At 42.1% G+C, this 16,505-nt stretch overlaps 1 protein-coding gene across 4 annotated transcripts in view; it reads left to right on the forward strand.

The window, feature by feature from the left end:
- The window catches only part of NIM1K (NIM1 serine/threonine protein kinase), a 74,220-nt gene that overhangs the window by 12,334 nt on the left and 45,381 nt on the right, over positions 1–16,505 (forward strand). For 2 of the 4 annotated variants that reach the window (XM_038402607.2, XM_038402604.2), the window contains exon 1: positions 11,969–12,268. The exons of the other annotated variants lie outside the window; for them this stretch is intronic. The gene's annotated coding sequence lies outside the window, so the exon portion shown is untranslated. Of the gene's footprint in view, positions 1–11,968; positions 12,269–16,505 lie in introns of those variants that run through there. 4 annotated transcript variants of the gene reach the window in all.

The raw sequence follows: 16,505 nt of genomic DNA on the forward strand, positions 1-16,505 counted from the left end.
ACATGTAAATGCATTGCACGCTTATGGCACCATAAATAAACACTAAATAATAATCGTACTACATGTGCAAGTCTTTTTAAAAATAGCTAGTTCTCATGAGCATATCATTGTACCTTCCTTACAGAGCAATACAAACTACTTCCTGTTTGAATTCACCAACAATAAACCCTTACCCAACACTGTGCTGTTACAGCACAAGGAAATCTGCAGTTCTCATTTTAGGATGCTGCGAGCCATATTTGTCACTAGGGCTGCATTTGAGCAGCCCTAATCTAGGGTCTGATCCTGTAGAGTGCTGAGATCTGGAGCTCCCATCAGTTTAAAGGGAGTAGAGAGCTCGCAACATCTCTCAAGAGGTGTTCAGTAGCTTGAAGAATTGGCCACCTAATAAACATCAAAGGCAAGCATCTAAAATGCAGCCTAATGCAAACTTTGTGCTGCCACTCATTAGATAAGCAACTCTCTGATTTATATCATCTTAATTTTGAAGCATAATCGGAGCTTCATGTGAGGAGGAGTTTTTCTCAGTAGCAATTCACTGATAATTAACTCTGACATGTTCTTGCTTCAGTACTAAAGATTTCCTTGTCTATTGTTCTCTCAGGCCTTCCCACCAATTCCCACCCTGCTCACCATTTTATCTCCCCGCTTCATTTGGCTGCTAGATGCCATTGAAACAACTGATATCCTGCTAGGTTAGGAGAATGATGCAGGGACTCCCTCCAGAGTCAAAAAACCTGAGCTCTTGTCAGAGGTAGGGTTGGCAACTTTCCCAGACACAGATTGCATCCTCTCTTTGGTGTTCTTGGCCTCTAGTGACCCAGGATTTGATGAGCTTCTGAATGCTTGTTTGGCCGAACAATGAAAGTGCTGATTTGCCTGGCCACCACAAACTGGCCCCACATTTTACATGAAAATAGAGACTTCAAGAAAAAATACAGTATATAAATGCAGGTTGTGAGGCAGGACTAAGCTGGGCATTGCTGATATTCATTATACATATTGGACATGTCAAAAGAAGCAAATTACCGATTAGTTTTATTTCTAAATAGGTACTGGGATCATCCCAGCCCATATCCTCACAGAGAGCCCTTCTTGCAGTCCTTTGGTTGCAGGCAAAACTCCTGATGACTTCAAAGGGAATTTTTTTATGTGAAGTCTGTAGAATCTAGCCCATAAATGCTGCTGAAGAATTGTTATAATTCTATTGAACTGAAATCAGGTGATTAGATCATCTTTTTGGAAACTGTCTCTGATGGCTGGAAAGAAATAGGCGTGTGTGTGTGTGTGTGTGCGCGTGTGAGAATTACGGTAAATCACAGCACATAACATAAATCACAACATGAATCAAAGGCACATAAACTCTCTTAAAGCTCTGCTTCTTTTTCACTATCCACAGGGAAAAGGCAGTCACACTTCCAGTACAGGCAGCATCTGTCCTTTTGTCATCAAGTAGCAAATCTAGGGGTTGGTCCTGGTTCTCTGTATATCAAGTTCACAGTCTATAACTAGGAAATAGCTCCCTTTACAAGGATGTTGCAGAACATAGTTTGCTTCAGAGAAAACCCTGGTTTGGCAGTTCTTTATTCTTCTTTGAGATCTTTTGCTATCCTGTGTTATCTGAGAGCTTCTGGTTTTACTAGTTAAATTATACTTTGCTCCTTCTTAGAGAATCTTGTGTGAATTGTAATTCAAAATCAGTTGTTTGGTTCCCTGAATACTTGAAAGAGCTGCATACATGCAGAGCTTTATTAGCCCACTGTGACAGAATGACCTTTAATGAAAAGGTGCTGTAACTGTAAATGCAACAAAATCCTGGGATTAGTAGTATAGCATTTTTCACTAGTAGAGCTCAAAGTGCTTTAAAAAGGAGGTAAGTATCATATCCCCATTCCTCACTCCCAGTATTCAAGTGAAGAATGATCGAAACTGGGAAGCTTCATTCTTGATTAGGGATAGACGCAGAAGGAAGAATCCCAGCGGATGCCATCTTTCCATGATTGGTGGCTTTCCTTGGCCGTCATGTACTCTTATGTATAAATCTGAGTATCTAGACAGTAAATTATATATATTCATGAATTATGTATCTTAAGTGGTTTTTTACATTAAAATTTAGGATTGAAATAATGCATATTTTAAATACCTAAAAACCAGAATTGTATACAGGTATGAAAAAAAAAAAAAAAAACCTGACCAAGAACTCTGTCACAGCCTTTCTACTGAGTCTCATATGACATCTTTGGTATCAGTTAATGCTGAAATAAAGGGAGCATGCACTTTTCTTGTGTACTGTATTCACACTGGAAAGAGCTTTCTTTCAGCTTTCTGTTGTCATTTAGGACATCTTATAGAAGATCAATTGTTTATTGTCAAACAAGTATAATTGACTGGTAAACTACATGAGAAAGAGAATGATCAGATGGTCTGTACTAAGTTTGGGAACCCATATAAATGCAAAACTAGGGCTGGGCAAATGGTTCAGCACAGAGATGAAGTTGTGGCAGGCTGGAGTTCAGCAGATTGTAACCTGTCATAGGTCTGTGTTGTGATATGATGTCAATTATGTCATTACATCATTTCATTGGAACAGCATCCCACAAGAGCCTACACTCTCAGAACCGAGCCCTAAAGCATGAAGAGAGGAAGTCCCTTCCCCAGGCTGCACGCTTTCTCTACCCTAGAGCTGAGATTTAATGGGTAGGCATTATGACTTCATGATAGTTAGTCTGCACTGCATTATTGCAAAGGGTATTGTACACTTAAACCAGTTTGTCAGTCAGGATTTCCTGAATGCTAAACCAGGCTTGGATACTGATTCTCTGCAGTCTTGGGCAACTCTGTTAATCTCACTACCTCATTTTCCCTATCTGTAAAATGGAGATAACTAACATATCTGCTTGTAGTGCCAATCTGAGGATTAATCAGCGTGTTTTAAAGTATTTCAGTACCTAAGTGCTAAGTGGTATGAGGAGGCACAAAAACATGCTTGCATGTTATCTGATTCTCATAACAAACGCATCCTTCCAAATAACTGGATTATCTGGTGGGCCCATTTAAGAGAGGCTGGGGGAGGGGAAGCCTTCTCTTTATTTTTTATTAGGAGTTATTTTCATTGTTCTATCTTGCTTGAAATGGTATTTCAAAAATGCCCAACATTTAATATACTTTTTTTTATTTCAAAGAGACCTTTGTTGAAACTCTTAAGGCTGGGATTCTTAAAGCAGGGCTTAGGGAGCTAAGGGCCCATCTCCCACTGAAAGTCAATGCGTGTTAGGCACCCAACTCTCTTTGGCCCCATTCAGAGTCCCAGTCTAAATGCTTTGGGACAACCTTAATGGCATTGCAGTTGGTTTCTAAGAAAGCCCAGGATTTACTTTTAAATCTAGAGTGAAGCAGCCAACATTAGCAAATGTTGCCAGGCCTCACTGACATTGAGATATATGCAAATGAGATTTATATGCCAGTGTTAAAACAAGTTACTCAGGGAAAAGGTAAAGGGATTTCCTTCTCCTAAATAATGAGACTGTGTCTATGAGCCAGATATCAAACTAATAACCTTATGCTCACACTCTGAAGATTAAGGAACCAAGATCTACATGATAGTCATGGGAAGGGTCTAAAGTATTTTTATATATAGTTACAAATGATTCACTGAAGCCATTATTGTAACCTAGTTATTTTTCTGGAGGTAAATATGTTCAAACAATTTTTGTCTGGATGATATCATGTATTTTCAAAAAAGAAAAGGAGTACTTGTGGCACCTTAGAGACTAACAAAATTATTTGAGCATTTTGTATTTTGTTTTGCTGGAAAGATATCCGAAAACGCAAAAGCTGACTATGTTGGAAGAAAGAGAGAGCATCATGTGAGGAGAAAGTTAATATGCAAACTAACATAAAACCCCTAAAAACCAGTAACCATCTCTACAATCACTGCTGTGCACCTTGTTAGCATGAAACCCTTTTTCAGTGCATCCCCTTCAAGTGAATCTGATCAATGTGCATGTACAGAAATTGCATCTTATCTCCTTTTCTAAGAAACAAGACAATATAAGCTTTGGGATCAGATTTCATCTGATACATATACCCTAGTTTTCTAACTCTTGGGTTGGTTCATCAGTGTGTTGTTCCAGTTTTACATTGGTGTAACTAAATTTAGTTCAGTGAGGATACACAGAAGTCAAACTTGTGTAATGCAAGAGTGAAGCAGATACTATGCTTCTACCATACTTACTTAATCATAGGTCAAAATAGAAAAGTGCAGAAAGAGAACTGTTTAATTCCTGGCATATCTCCATCAACTAGAATACAAGGTAATGGATCGAGAATGGATCCAATGTCCATTAAATTCAAGGAGGCTCTTCTCATTGACTGCAATGAATATTGGATTTGACCCCAAGTGTGTATGTAGTGACTCCATAAAGCAAGAAACTAGCTCAATGTGGAAGCAGGCATTTTTTTTGTTTGTTTTTGTGAAGTCTACAATCTGTAGAAACGTCTAGTTCTGTTATATATTTAGTGAAATTCTTTTGAGTTATCCATAAAAAGTGTGATCCACTGCTCCAGCTTTGGCACTGAAACAAATCTCCACAATAATGGTTTCACATTTCTCTGGTTTTCTCTTTTAATTCTCCCTCTCACTTTTTAACCAGTAATCACTCATGTATGTTCTCACTGCGAAACAGAATTCTCATGTTCTGTGCTTTTAACATCAAAATCTTGCCTAAATAGGTAACAGAAATTTAAATTTATGCTAAACCAGACTTTTTCCTTTAATCCTATTGCATGGAAAACAATAGGACTCTGCAAAAGACAGCACAACAAAAATGTTTCTTAACTTTTGATTACAGATTAAAACACAGTTGCCAGAGTAACTGTTGTTCTTTGATTGGGTTGTTTGTATGGATCTACATTCTTGGGACAGATGCAGCTAGGCGTAAAAACTCAGAATAATTTAGAAAGCAGTGTCCCTTCGTCCCTTGCGTAGGTTTCCAAGCATATAAAAAGGGGGAAGAGGGAGTTCTCCTAACTGCCCTCCAGCTCCTTTCATTAATTCAGGCCTTCATAACCCAGAGCTCCAAAGAAATGGAAAAGGTGGATCGCTACAGGTCATAATCTTGAGAGCACGACAGTTGCTATCTGTTTCACAGAGTTTTGTGGCCAGAAAGGGACCACGAGATCGTCTAGTCTGACCTCCTGTATATCACAGACCATTAATTTAACCCAATTACCCCAGTATTGAGCCCAATAACTTGTGTTAGGTTAGAAAGCATTTCTGTGCTCAGGAGCCTAAACTGACAGATTCAGGAGAGACCAAGGTGCCACGAGTGTCCAAGGCTCTGCAGGTGAGGTAAGCCTAGATAATTCCAAAAAGAAAAGGAGTACTTGTGGCACCTTAGAGACTAACAAAGTTATTTGAGCATAAGCTTTCGGATGTAGCTCACGAAAACTTATGCTCAAATAACTTTGTTAGTCTCTAAGGTGTCACAAGTACTCCTTTTCTTTTTGTGAATACAGACTAACACGGCTGCTACTCTGAAACTTGTCAGATGATTTCAGCAGGTGATCCATGCTCCCTGCTGCAGAGGAAGAGGAAACCCTTCCCCCCCCAACAAAATCCCTGCCAAACTGACCTGGGTAAAAATTCCTTCCCAATGACAAATCTGGTGATCAATTTGATCCTGAGCATGTGAACAAGACCCACCAGCCAAGTATCTAAGGCCTGGTCAAAACTAGTAATTTACTTTGGCATAGCTACGTCTCTTAAAATGCTGCATCCGATGAAGTGAGCTGTAGCTCACGAAAGTTTATGCTCAAATAAATTTGTTAGTCTCTAAGGTGCCACAAGTACTCCTTTTCTTTTTGCGAATACAGACTAACACGGCTGCTACTCTGAAACCTATAATCTTACTATATGTTCCATTCTATGCATCTGATGAAGTGAGCAGTAGCTCATGAAATCTTGTGCTCAAATAAATGTTAGTCTCTAAGGTCCCACAAGTACTCCTGTTCTTTTTACGGTCAACAACTTCACTTCTCTGGCACAAAAGAACTTTTCTACAGTAAAAGTAAAGTGAAGTCTCTCTATCCATGCATCAGAGGGTGGAAAACTTACCAGCAGCCAAATGGGCCCTGATAGTTCAAAACAGTTTTGACTCTTTCAAATGTAATAGCTAATCTATTGGTAGTAATGGAAGATGGGCTGGGGTATACACCCTTTTGATCTGTCTGGATGGAGAATTCTTCCAATTTATCTAATAGGTTCATCTCCCCAAAAGTTTCTGCTTTCTAATAGGATCTTGTGGACTTCATCAGAACACACTTAGACTTGTTCTTTTGGGAATCCAGCAACTGAATCAAGGATCTTTATTTAGATGTATAAGTGCCGCTCCACTAATGCAGGCAGCTATATTAATCTTATTAATCTTTTCCTTCATTTCCAATCCTAAAACATTGTCTGCCATTACAATGTACTGGTAAAACGCCCATATAAAAGTACATTGAAATTTTTTAATGTGAAAGATGCTTTTGTGAAAAGAGTTATTGGATCTTTAATAACCACAGATTTTTAAAGCCATCTCTCTCATGAAAGTATTCAGTGTTGCTGTAGCTGTGTTGGTCCCAGGATATTGAAGAGACAAGGTGGGTGAGATAATATATTTTATTGGATCAACTTCTGTTGGTGAGAGAGAAAAGCTTTTCAAGCTTACACAGAGCCCTACTTCAGGTCTGGAAAATGTACTCAGAGTGCCACAGCTAAAAACAGGTCAAACAGATAGTTTGGCATAAATAACATATATTATAAGGCAGTGGTTCTCAAAGGTGGTCCGCTGCTTGTTCAGGGAAAGCCCCTGGCAGGCCGGACCGGTTTGTTTACCTGCGGCGTCTGATCGCAGCTCGCCGCTCCAGACCAATGGGGGCTGTGGAAAGCGACGCAGGCTGAGGGACATGCTGGCTGCCTTTCCCGCAGCCCCCATTGGCCAGGAGTGGCGAACCGCGGCCAGTGGGAGCCGCGATCGGCCGAACCTGTGGACGTGGCAGGTAAACAAACCGGTCCGGCCCTCCAGGGGCTTTCCCTGAACAAGTGGCAGACCAGCTTTGAGACCACTGCTCTAAGGGACAAAAGTGGGGAAGGGAGGGTGTTAGTGGGTTACAGATTATTGTGATAAACCATAAATCCAGACCATGATTTTTAGTGTCTAGCAGAGTTCTGAATTTAAGCTCCCAGGCTCATCATTTGTAAGTATTGTGCAGGTTTTCTTTGAGTATAGGGATTGATAAGTCAGATATAGAGTGCTCCCTTTGTGAAAATTGTTCACCTGCAAGTGATATGGTGTTTTTGTCTTTTATCATTTTCCTGCATAGTGATTGTCTGGTTTCACCCACATAGTTTTTATTACGGCATTTAGTGCTCTGGGTGAGATACACATGCCTATCACAATATGTGGTGTAAGGCCCATGGATCTCAAAAGGGGTGTTGTGGGGCGTGTTGATCATTTTAGCAGTGGAGCTATGTCTGCAGGCTTTGCATCTGTTGTTCTGGCAGGGCCTGGTACTACTTTTGAGTTGGTGTGTCCTGGTCTCTAGGGAGCTTTCTTCTGATGATGAGCTTGGAGTGGTAGGAGGGTTGTTTGGCTAGAAGAGAGGGTTCAGGAAAGATTTCTTTCAGGATGGGATTCCCATTGAATATGGGTTGTAGTTGTTTGATGATATCCTGTATGGGCCCCAGTGTGGGATGATATGTGACAAACCCCACCTCTGACTGCAGACCCCTAGTTATTTCTGTACTTAGGCAGGTTCTCTTGGGGTATTTGTGTGGCCTGTTCCTTGATGCAATCTACTTCTCTGTGGAGTGTCCTTGTTGGTGTATGTTAAGGTGTATATCCTGGACTTTCTTTTTGGAGTATATTCTGTAGTATCTGAGTGTCTGGCTGTAGATAACTGATTTCTTGGTGTGTTTGGGGTAGTTACTGGATTTGTGAAGGTAGATGTGGTGATCTGTGGGTTTCTCATATGTGGTTGTGTGTAGGGTTCCATTGTTGAAACTGATTGTGGTGTCCAGTAAGTTTATGCTGGTGTGAGAGTGTTCCAAGAAAACTTGAATAGATAGATAGTAGTTGTTGAAGTTGTGATGGAAATCTATGAGGGAATTTAAGTCATCTGTCCAGAGGATGAAAATATCATTGATGTATCAGGTATATCATTGCTTTTGTGGTGCATATGTCCAGAAATTCTTCTTCAAGATGGCCAATGAGGAGGTTGGCATATTGAGGAGCCATCGCAGTACCCATGGTTGCTCCCATGGTTTGGACAAAGTGTTTGTGGTTGAATGTAAAATTGTTATGGGATGAAATGGACGAGTTTGGCAACGTATTTGGGGTGGGTATCTGAGTGTTGTCCATTATCTTGTAAATATTTGAGGCAGCCAGCAGTGCTGTCATTGTAAGGGATGTTGGTGTATAGGGAGGTGACATCCATGGTGGAAAGGATGGTGTTCTGACGGAGGATTTTAATGTTGTGGATATTGTAAATTTCCACCACAGCTTTAACAGCTACCACCCATCCATTAAACACTCTCTAGAACAGTGGTTCTCAAACTTTTTATTTTCCATGGGCCACTTGAAAATTGCTGAGGGTCTCATCAGACCATTTAATGATCTTTCCAAATCATTGTTTTTACTGTTAGCTAATTATTGTAAAGCATGTTGGATAAAAGCGCTATATTCAAAAAAACATAATAATAATTAACTTTTTTTGTTCTACAAATAAAAGCACACAACTCATATTTTAATGTCAGTAGTCTTACCTTTCTAATGCGATGGATGTGCCCCCTTTCCCCCACAGCAGGAGCCCCCTAGCTGGGGCTGGGAAGGAGGGGGGTCTCTCCTCTGCCACAGCAGCCACAGAGCTGAGGCTGGGAAGGAGGGCTGTCTCTCCCCGGCAGCCACAACCCTGGAGCTGGAGAAAGTTGCCTCTTTCTCTGGCCGCTGCAGCCCTGCATGTCCCAAATTCCTCCCACTCCCTCTTCTCCCCCTTTGAGCAGGGGGTTGGACTAGATGACCTCCTGAGGTCCCTTCCAACCCTGATATGCTATGATTCTCACCCCACTTCCCCCTCCCACCTACCCCCTATACCCCCCAAGGCCACCACCTCACCTTACATGTGCGTCTTCTCCAGGGTCATGCGTGGCTCCACTAATTAGGTGGGTGGCTCTTCATTCTTTTGTGTGAGGCCGCTCAGGTGTGCACCTTAGAGGGAATTATCCGTGGACCACCTGAATGGAGCTTGCGGACCACAGTTTGAGAACCTCTGTTCTAGAACACAGCATTTCCCTCTTTCTTTCCCCCCATGAATGGAGAGATTTTAATGGGCTGCTTCACTTTGAATGTTCCTTTGAAATATGTGTTAACTACTTATGCTAAACAATCTGTTCTGTTTTGTATTTATCAGAGCCACTGAGTGCATTTCCCAGACCTGAAGAAGCACTCTGCATAAGCACGAAAGCTTGTCTCTCTCATCAACAGAAGTAATAAAAGGCATTCCTCATCCACTTTGTCTCTCAAATGCTGTCTTGGCATTTCAACCTGATTTCAGTTGCACCGTCATAGAGCTTGGTCCAACACCACCAAAGACTCTCATTGACTTCAGTGGGCTTTGGATTCAGCCCACAGTGCTTTCTAGCACCTAACTGGGATATTGGTTTAATCTGTTTACTCTACACAATTAAGTTGATCCATGTTAGGTCAACTTACAGCTACCACATGTCCACACTGCCCTCCATAGACGACATGTGTGGCGGCATGTGGGGTAACGATGGGATAACGTGATTTTGATAATTAATTGATCTTTAAATATTCATGGTAAATAGGTCTAATGGCCTGTGATGGGATATTAGATGGGTGGGATCTGAGTTACCCAGGAAAGAATTTTCTGTAGTATCTGGCTGGTGAATCTTGCCTATATGCTCAGGGTTTAGCTGATCGCCATATTTGGGATTGGGAAGGTATTTTCCTCCAGGGCAGATTGGAAGAGGCCCTGGAGGTTTTTCACCTTCCTCTGTAGCATGGGGCACGGGTCATTTGCTGGAGGATTCTCTGCTCCTTGAAGTTTTTAAACCACGATTTGAGGACTTCAATAGCTCAGACATAGATGAAGTTTTTCGCAGGAATGGGTGGATGAGATTCAGTGGCCTGCGCTGTGCAGGAGGTCAGACTAGATGATCAGAATGGTCCCTTCTGACCTTAGTATCTATGAATCTATGAAATGCCCCCCCCCCCCCCAGATTTCTGCTCAGCCTGCTGGGGGGCAGGGAGTGGGGCTCTGTCTTTCTCCCGCTGCTCTTACCCCCCCATCCCAACCCTGTGGTACGTTTGGCTTCTGTCCTTGGCAGCTGGGCCCTGGCAGTGCATGGAAGGTGCAGGACAGAACTGCTTCTCGTTCCAGCTGAGGGTGGACGCTCTTGGTCACTGCTCTGTGCAGCACAGTGGCTGCCTGTGAGAAACCTGCTGGGATGCAGGGAGAGCCTGCCCCCTCTGCTCCCCACTTGGGAGGCAGCTGGGCTCCTAGCTGGGGTACCCCAGCCACTACAGGGTGACAGCCCAAGCTGTGAGCCTGGCTCAGGCTTCACAGCATGGAGCCTACCAACCTTTCTTGTCAATTTCACAGCTGCCTCTAGCTCAGAGCAGCAGTTTAGCTCACAGCTGTGAAATTGACAAGAAAGGCTGCATAGGAACCATGCTGTGAAACTGAGCCAGGCACCAGGCTCACAGCTGGGGCTGTCACCCAGTGGTAGGAGGCAGTGACTCCAGCTGTGAGCCTGGTGCTCACTTGACAGCTGGGGGGGGGTGCAGGTGTGAGCCACATGCTGGGCTCAATTTAATAGTAGGGAGGCTATCAACCTTTCTTGTCAATTTCAAGGCTCCAGCTGTGAGCCAGGTGCTATGAAATATGCTATGAGCTATGAAATTGACAAGAATGACAGCCAACAGCTGATATAAGTAATGCAGTGTCTACAAGGACACTGCTTCGCCCTAACTACACCAACATAAGCCCTACACCTTTTGTGGAGGTGGAGTTATTATGTTGGTGTAGTAGGGTATTTACATGGGCAGGAGCAAAGCTGAGTGTAGACACTGACATAATTAGGTTCATGTTAGATGTTCCTAACTCTGTACTGAAGACCAAGCCTCAGAAGAAAGAACATCACCTACTGAATTACAAGCACCACTACTTGCAGCTCCCAGATTATGCTTAGAAGTTCCTCATCTCATTTGATCTCATTGGCCTTGTGTGGCTCTACTTAGCTGTGAAATGTGAAGGGGTTATCCACCCCTATTTTCCAAATTTTCACCTGTTCAGAGATTCAACCTAAAATCCCAATCAGATTGAAAATGCTAATATATGTTTACATATGCAGCCATTGCTGGTAGTACTGAAATGAGCATTGCTTTTAAATCCACCACAATAAGTGGTTTAGTTCTTTGCTTTAATATTTAAAGAAACAAAATTTCCACTAGTATTCTTTATGTTGCTGTGGGCATGTAGCTTTGTGTGAATACATTTTAAACAGCTATGCTATTCATCTATGACCTCAGCTACACCCACACCTATGGCTTTCACGTGTTGTTCTCCAGTTTCTAATTTAGTAAATTATAAACATTTTTTAGTGTTGTATGTTTCTAGACAGTTGCCACCATGGTAACTTTATATATCTTTTTAATATTATGATTTTAAAACCCACAAGTTAAAAAGTATATAAAAAACTAGTATGTATAATTGCATTGCATATTTTGTCAGATTATTTTCTCAGAAACTAAAGTGAAACTAGAGAGGTTTTTTTTTTCTTGATTTTTGTTTTGTTTTGTTTTCCCTTGCAACTTCTCTCCATCTAATTCTGCTCCACTCATGCAGCTGCCTTTCCGTGTGTTGATGGCAGGTTGCTTTGAAGAGGCACAGCATTAAGGAAATCCAGGATGGATTAGTCAGTGAATGAAGTGCCAGAAGCACTGTTAATATCAACGTAAAAATAGCTTTCGTTATTTCAGAACTTCCATCAAGCAGTATTAGCTTATAGATTCTACTGCACTTAAGACTGTGCCTCAGTTCTCACAATTTCCTTTGAAGTCTGGATTCTTAGCCACAACTTTTATTCAAGATCCTAGGGAGGAACGGAGTCCGAGTGACTTTTTTTTACACAAACTTTTGATATCGGGCCTGTGGTACTAGCAGTGGTTCTACAATTATGAAGTATTGCTTGTAACATCATCAGGTAAGTGCAAATATCAGCAAGAATAAAATGTAGGGATCTTGAGTGTTTGTAGAGGAATTGGAGGCGACGTATGGTAAATTTAAACATACTAGTGTGAATTTCTCTGACCCAGAACTCTAAGTGTATATCATTCATAAGCTGATCAATAAGAAACTGTAGTCTCCTAAAAATAAAGGAATGATTTTGATCTCACTTGTAACTCCGTAGATTCAGTCAATGGATTTACTCCTAATTTACACTCTTGCAAATGAGATCAGAATCTGGCCCCAAACCTTTAGGAAGAGATTGTATTTTATTTTCAATGTAAAAGTTTAAACAAGTATAATCTGTCCTACCTTCTAGAGAACATACCTTCTGGCTGTTTTTATTGTCTTCTTTTTTGTGGCAGTTCAAATACTATATTGTACAAATTTAGCAGCTCCAACATCCTTTGGAATAATATACATAATCTATGTGTTTAATTAGAAATGGCTGGTCTCCTACAGATTACCCCATTATTGTGAGATATTCAGGCCAGTGTTGCTCTTTAAGGATGTAAATGTGCAGGAGTCTTCAGTTTATCCAAAAATATTATTGGACCTTTGAGTTTCTAGGCCAGATACTCAGCTGTTGAAAATACCTGTAGCTCATTGAAATCAATAGAGCTGCAGCTATTAATAGTAGCTGAGTATCTGGCACTCTGTGTTTTGTTTACTTATGTTTTTTGGCTGTTCCTTTTTATTGTTAATCAAAATATCTCATTCAGATAAAGCAAACTGTTGTGTTGGGCTTTTAAAAGTGTGCCATGGGGAAACTGGATGTCTGTAGGGATTGGTACTGGAATATGGAGCATTTAACCTTTAGTTACTACTCTATTTTATAGATTTCAGAGTAGCAGCCATGTTAGTCTGTATTCGCAAAAAGAAAAGGAGTACTTGTGGCACCTTAGAGACTAACAAATTTATTTGGGCATACATGAAGTGAGCTGTAGCTCACTTCATGTATGCCATTCTACCTTATAGTTGTACCTCTGATTGGTACTTTCTGATGATTCATCTTTGGCATATGACTCTTTGGTGGCCAACAGAGAAAACGTTTTTGACACTCCTGCTCCTACCCCAGAGCTGCAGGGGAGAAAACACATGCACACATACCTACAGCGCCCCCTGAAAGATAGGACCCAGAGTGACTGCTCTGGGTGCCCACCCCAAAACCAGCCCTACCTGACTAAAGTAAGTTTCAAGGTCTCAGTCCATCCAGCAGGTTCTACATCACAAAACTCTTGACATTTAATTGAAACCTTTTGGAAATTGAACTGGGCTCAAACCTTCAGAAATGGGCCTGCCAGGACAGAGTGGAGGCACAGGGGCAGGGCAGTGTGAGCAAGCTTTCATCGCTGCTGCATGTGCAGAACACATATAGGTCTCCAGGGCCATCAATTCAGCATCTCTTCAAAAAGAAGTAAAAAATGTCAGATGTCAAATCTCAAGTCATGGACATAGAATTCCTTTGAAATTAAACTGCTTATTTGATATTTGTTTTATAGGCTTTAAAAATGTTCAGAATACCTAATCATGATAGGGTCTGAACTTTTGTTTTTAATCTCTTATTATTATATTTTATTAAATATGTCTAAATGTAGCTCTTGAGAGAGGGCCTGGGGTGTGAAGTCTCTGTTAATCACAGAAGAGGTACAGCCTGGGTATTAGCCACACAAGCTTCCCCTCACTACCTGTTAATGTGTCCCAGCCCTGCTATAGAGGCATTTTCTGTAGGGATGAGATAACAGATCTACCTAGCTGAGGTATTTAGGTGGATCCCATTACTGTAGTACTGGAACTTTTAACAATCTTTTTTATATATATATATATATATATATATATATATATATATATATATATATATATATATATATATATATAATCTCCTCACTATGCCCTTGTGAGGTAGGGAAGTACTGAGGTGCCCATTTCACCGATGGGGAATTGAGGCACAGAGGGACAGACTTTGAAAGGTATTTAAGCACCTTAGGATGCAGTTAAGGGACTAGTCAGGTTTTCAAATGGGTGTTTAGGCACCTAACTCCCATTGATTTGAAATCAATGGGAGTTAGGCACCTAGGCTCATTTGAAAATCCCACTAGGTACCAATCAGTATCTTTTAAACACCTAAATACTTTTACAAATCTGGCCCAGAGAGACTCCAATTGAAGTCAATGGGGCTTAGGCACCTCACTTGCTTAGATATTTTTGAAAATCCCACTAGATGCCTATCTGCATCTTTAGACACCTAAATACCTTTGAAAATCTGGCCCTAAATGTAACAACTGCGGCATACCAGCAAGAAATTATTTCTGCTTGTACCATTGCCAAACACTCTTACAAGAAGCAATTCAAAGTAAATATTTTGTAATGTTCATGTCTCCAGTTTCTCACATCATCTCATTCAAGTTTGAAAATCTATCCCATGGGTGAGTCAACAAACAGAAGTTCCTTCTGCTTCTGATGGGTCACTGTCCATGCGGATGTTAAAACTCCTATGGCACTGTAAAAAAAAAAAAAAAAAAAAAAAAGAGTGGAGGGTTTCACTGGTGGCCTAGCAAATATTTCCTCTCTCCGTGAAACAGGTTCTGATGCCCCAGGCCATGTCTGTGTAACAGGATTGCCAACTTTCTAATTGCACAAAACCGAACACCACTACCCTGCCCCTTTTCCGAGGCCCTGCCCCTGCTCGCTCCATCCTCCCTCCCTCCATCGCTCACTCTCCCTCCACCCTCACTCACTTTCACTTGGCTGGGGCAGAGGGTTGGGGTGCAGGGGGAGGGGTATGGGCTCTGGGCTGGGGTGCGGGCTCCAGATGGAGCCAGAAATGAGGAGTTCAGGGTGTGGGAGAGGACTCTGGACTGGAGAGGGAGTTGGGGTGCAGGGGTGTGAGGACTCCCGATGGGGGTGCAGGCTCTGGAGTGGGGCTGGGGATGAGGGGTTTGGGATGGAGGAGTGGGCTCAGGGCTGGGGCAGGGTGTTGGAGTGTGGGAAGGGGTTCGGGGTGCGGGGTCCGGGCAGCACTTAACGTGGCTCCCAGAAAGTGTCCTCCAGGTCCCTGCAGTGTAACTCCTAGGCACATGGGCAGCCAAGGAGGCTCCATGCACTGCCTTCGTGCCCATACGTGCTGTTCCCGCAGCTCCCATTGGTCATGGTTCCCAGCCATTAGGAGCTGCGGAGCCTGCACTGGTATAAGGCAGTGCACGGAGCCTCCCTGGCCACCCATGCAACTAGGGGCCACAAGGACCTGGCAGGCACTTCTGGGAGCCACGTGGAGGTAGGGCAGGCAGGGAGCCTGCCTTAGCCCCATGCCCCCACTGTGATGCCAACTGGACGTTTAACAGCCCGGTCAGTGGTGCCAACCGGAGCTGTCAGGGTCCCTTTTTGACCGGGAGTTCTGGTTGAAAACCAGACCCCTAGCAACCCTACTGTGTGAGCTATTGTTGGTTGCATGATACCTCTACCATCTACAGTCTCAACACTGCCAATATGTTGTTGCTTTGTAAAGCACCTTGGGAATTTATAGTGTAATAAGTGTATGGTCAAACCTGAGTACACATATCACATTTGTCAGCTAAATTGCGCACATGAAATATAGAAAATAGAGCAGGTCTGAGCCAGTCCAGTAGAAAGCAATGTCATACAGTCCCAGTGTTTTACATCTTTAGTATGAATGGTGCTACATGAAATAATATTCAGGATTTTATCAGTTCCAGTGTTATCTGGAGGTTATCTGAACCCAAAGCTATGGTAACTAATCTGTTTTCCAGGCCATTTCAGGAAATAAATCAGTGGGGGACACACCAGAGTGCTTCCACTTGTTTTTATTGAGTACAAAGCGCATACCAAAACTAGCAATATTCTAGAACAGGGATAGGCAATCTATGGCACGCATGCCAACGGCGGCACGTGAGCTGATTGTCAGTGGCACTCACACTGCCCAGGTCCTGGCCACTGCTTGGGGGGGCTCTGCATTTTAATTTAATTTTAAATGAAGCTTCTTAAACATGTTGAAAACCTTGTTTTCTTTAGATACGACAATAGTTTAGTTAAATAATATATAGATTTAGAGAGAGAGACCTTCTAAAAATGTTAAAATGTATTACTGGCACGCGAAACCTTAAATTAGAGTGAATAAATGAAGACTCGGCACACCACTTCTGAAAGGTTGCCGACCCCTGCTCTAGAAGCACATTTAGTTACCCAAAGTCTGAGGT

This window comes from Dermochelys coriacea, chromosome 5 (assembly GCF_009764565.3).
Source record: "Dermochelys coriacea isolate rDerCor1 chromosome 5, rDerCor1.pri.v4, whole genome shotgun sequence".
Classification (NCBI taxonomy): domain Eukaryota; kingdom Metazoa; phylum Chordata; order Testudines; family Dermochelyidae; genus Dermochelys; species Dermochelys coriacea.